Here is a 4,553-nt window from a genome sequence, read left to right as displayed (position 1 = left end):
TGATACATTGAGGAACCCATGGCTTGCATAACATCAACAGCTGAACTAATTGAATCCTTCACCATCTGTACATCTACCCTTGCCCCATTAGTGACAAGAAGGTGGAGAGTGCATGGTTCCCATGCTGCAGTAGCCCCAACCAAAGACACGGAATGTTCTCTATCCATTACAGCCCGATCAACAAGGTAGGTTATTTGTTCTATAATTAGTGAATCCAACTTCATATCCCGCCTGAGTTGCTGGAGGGTGATCCTCTTCATGGTGACAGAATCTCGCAGTTCTGAAATAGCTTGCCACACGTTAGAGAGAAGATCCTCTGCCATTAGTCTCTCGAGAGTCAATGTTTTTTCTGCACTTTCATTAACAAATCGCAATGAAAATGACAAAGCACTCCTGGAAGTAGGGGTGGCATCGAGCCGATCTGAAGCCGAACCTGCCTATGTTCCAGCCGAGCTTCGAGCCGACCCTCGTCTCGAGCCTAAAATTGTTATCGAGCTCAAGCCCAAAAATCTTAACCGAGCTCGAGCCGAGTTTCGAGCCGAACTCGAGCGTCAACATACATTTAAAAATTTTCAAAAAATATATATCAAATAAATTATATATAAAATTATACATACATTTTACATAAAATTAGGCATAACCTCTACATAAAATTAGGCATAACCTATATATATAATACAAGTATAAGATTGAGGCATAACCTCTTCTTAAAATTGAGTATAATCTATGTATATAATACCTGTATAAAATTCGACATGACCTCTACTAAAAATTGGGCATAATCAATATACATAATACCTGCATAAACACTCCATAAATACTCCATAAACACTCCATAAAATTATCTATACATTCCATAAACACTCCATAAAATAGTCTAAACACTTCAAACACTGCATACTATTATAAATAAACTTCATACAATAATCAAACGTAACAAAATTAAATGAAATATCACTATCAATTTACAATCACCCAAATAAAAACTATAAATCCATTATAAAATTACAAACTATAGTTGTTTCTCTTAATGCTAGAAAATAATATACGTCCCTGCATGAATAAAATCTCCACCTATGACAAAAAAAAAAAAAATAGTTATTGTCAGATAAAAAAGTACTCTTCCACTACTAGTTACTTAATGTCGTTAAAAATATTAAAATTACCATGATGAGAGAAACATGAAAAATCATGTAGCTAGTAGCATTATCTCTACACTCTTCTTCTCAAGCTGTAATCATAAAACAAAATTTTAATAAATAAAACTAAAAAATATACTAAAAAAATATCATAATAAAGAATTGATCAAAGAAATTCACCTTTTGATTTTTCTTTACACCGTGAAGAACCCGAACCCAATCACTGCCACAAATCAAAGCTTGAACTATACTTGGTGCCAAGGAAGAACGATATGAGTCTATTACTCTACCACCAGTACTAAATATTGACTCTGAAGCTAATGTGGATATGGGAATTACAAGGATGTCTGTTGCCATCTTAGATAATACCCAAAATTTCATATGATTCACTTTCCACCTTTCTAAAACAACAAAATCATATTGTAAAGTTTTCTCACAACTATATACACCTTCAAGATAAATTTCCAATTTTGACTTTGGTAAATTAACTATATCCTTTTGTTTCATATAACTCATTAACTTTGACCAACCTGAACTTGATGAAGGCCTACGACTTGTGGAAACACCCATAGAGCTAGTACTTGAAACAATCTCTTCATTTCTAATAGCCACATTATATAAGGATACATATTCATTGTAGATCTCATATACGGTGCGTCGAACTAAATTTATATTCATTGTAGCTTCCTCCTTAGAATATATCACTGGAAAACACATTTCGATCAACTTTAATTTGACCCTTGGATCCAAAACTGAAGCAACAACCATCAATAAATTGCATTCACCCAAATACTTCTCAAATTTCTCTTTCATTCAACTAACCATTGTCCTAATGAAAACATTTTCATTTGTAGAATGAAAATCCAGAACTTCTTTTACCCTATATACCTCACTAAGGTACAAATTAGAAGTAGGGTAGTCACTCCTAGAAATTATATTAGTAACTGCATTAAAAATTTCTAAAATCTCACACACCATGTCAACCTTTTTCCCATTCATCAAAACTTGGCAAACAATCATATGTTGGTTCTCTAACTTTAAATCTAGAGAATGCATCTTTTAATTTTAATGTAGAAGACAACATGTCATAAGTGGAGTTCCAACGAGTTGGACAATCAATAACCAACCTCTTTTCACCAAGTTCTAATTGTTGTACAATTTCAGAAAAAGTACGAAGTCTAGCCTCAAACAGATTTATGAATTTGACACTTTCACGCACATTATCAATAATATTCTTAATCTGAACAAGACCATCTTGGACTAATAAGTTCAAAATATGAGCACAACAACGCACATGAAACAACTTTCCACCACACACCAAATTTTTTTCTTTGAAAAATCTTGTTTCAAAACTCTGATACAAACATCATTATATGCAGCATTATCAACTGAAATACTAAAAACTTTATTTTCGATCTCCCACTCTTTCAAACACTTGTAAATAGCATTTGCTATATCAACGCCGCGACGAGGAGGAGGAACATGCACAAAACTCAAGACTCGTTTTTGTAGCTTCCAATTACTGTCAATAAAATGCCCAGTAATAACCATGTATTCAATTTTTTGATTTTGAGACTTCCAAAGATCTGTGGTAAGACTAATCTTGTTAATCTCTTTTAACAAAATTTTCAATTTTTTTTCTCTGCCTAATACACCTCCATACACTCCTTCTTAATGGTCTTACGGGATATTTTCTCATAATTCATATTTGCCATCTTCATTAAAAAATTAAATCCGTCCTCTTCTACAATCATGAATGGATGGTCATGCATAAGAATCCAATGAGGAATGTGTACTCTCATTTTAGCTTGATCATATTTTCCTCCAAAATCCATAAAAGGAAGTCCAGATGGACTCTGATCAACATTAGACCCCACTCCCACTGATTGAAAGTTTAAGGTTTTTTTTTTTCTCATTGCCACTTTTCTACTAGTGCAACGTTTCAAAATTCGACTCATATGTGTGGTCACTCCACTACTAATAACACTCAAATTGATTTTACAATGAACACACTGAGCCTTTTTTGTACCATTAAGCGATACTTCTTTGAATTCCAACCACACATGAGACTTTTTTTGTCTTTTTGAAGTATGAGTAGAATCACCTTCATCCTCATTTATGGTAATTTTATCTGGGCCCACTTTTATGACAGAGGGTAGTGACTCTGGTGGAGTTGAGTCACTATTTATAGTCACACTAGAACTAGTGTTAATTATCGATGTCAATTGAAGAGGTGTTGACATTCTTACTTCTACAAAAAAACAAAATTACAAATTAAAAACATAAAGAAAAGAAAGTTATCCGAACAACAAAGATCTTACACATACATTGTGACAATCGGAAACGACCCTTGTCTTTCAATGCAGCGGGGTCTCTTTGAGCCAGTAGCCCTGCACCCAATAGTTTCCAGTCCAATATATCGATCCTTTTTTATATATAAATTTAAAAACTTCTAAGAGAAGGAAATAAGCACACCAACATTCTCTTCTAATATTCTAATGAAATTCAACCTCAATACCAAGAAATTAATGATAAAAATAAATAAAAAAATCAACACTTATAGAACCCGAAAGTGTGTTCGTCGTTCAGGGATATCTCCAAAAGTCTTTCCAAGAATGAAGGAGCACTGCTAAAATGAAGCGAGAATTAGAAATTTTGTAGGGTTAGGTCGGCTACGAAAAAAAATAGAACATTAAATAAAAATCTTACCTCCCGTCGGACCGTCGCTTTCCTCTTGTCAGCGAGGAAGAACTTCAGATGAAGAAATCGAAGAGGAAGGATACAAATCGATTGTAAAAAAGAGAAATAATTTACATCCGTCTATATCTAATGTATCAATTCAACGAAATATGAACATTTGACAAGGTTTAGGCATCATATATCATCCAATGAGTAAATTTAAGACATCAAAGGTTCGCACACAAGATCTCAATTTCCAAAAGATAGATAATGAACTATCAAATCACTTTTGCTAATACATCAAACCATGTAACATTTTAGAACAACAGCAGATATAAGTTCAATGAGAATTAAGAAAGAAGGACAAAAACTAACATTTTTTATTCTTTTTTATAATAAAGAGAAGTTGGATGCAATAAAGAAAGCTCCTGATTCCATTAACTATAATACAGTATTATTGAACAAAATATGTTATCAACACTCAAAATCATGAAATAAAATTCCATTGCTAAAATATATCAAGTAACAATTTGAATACCATTGTTGTTTATTGCGAAAATGTATGATAAACGTACAAAATTTTATAAGAGGTCAGACACCTAAAAATAAGAAGGCAAAAAAGAAACAAGATCCCACAACATAAAAATATTTGAAAGTCTAGAATAATAACTTCATTTATGAAGAACAGTGGAATTTGAGCAAAAAAATCATTGATAACCAACTATTTTCCAAACA

General features: G+C 32.8%; 1 long non-coding RNA gene across 2 annotated transcripts; it reads right to left on the bottom strand.

Annotated features, from left to right (window-relative positions):
- Positions 1–980: 980 nt before the first annotated feature.
- LOC137942692 (uncharacterized) lies at positions 981–4,111 on the bottom strand. 2 transcript variants are annotated; one of them, XR_011110579.1, is made up of 5 exons: positions 3,849–4,111; positions 3,467–3,765; positions 1,320–1,362; positions 1,167–1,231; positions 981–1,074 (listed from the first exon to the last, which is right to left on the bottom strand). It is a non-coding gene; the product is annotated as an uncharacterized lncRNA (long non-coding RNA). The 2 variants fall into 2 exon arrangements; XR_011110578.1 differs by having other exon boundaries at positions 3,467–4,111.
- Positions 4,112–4,553: the final 442 nt, after the last annotated feature.

The sequence above is a fragment of the Aristolochia californica genome, unplaced genomic scaffold (genome assembly GCF_029961685.1).
Source record: "Aristolochia californica isolate CCGP_79_NKW_82.1479 unplaced genomic scaffold, dmAriCali1.0.hap1 SCAF_10, whole genome shotgun sequence".
NCBI lineage: Eukaryota > Viridiplantae > Streptophyta > Magnoliopsida > Piperales > Aristolochiaceae > Aristolochia > Aristolochia californica.
This window is presented reverse-complemented; position numbering and strand designations above follow the sequence as displayed.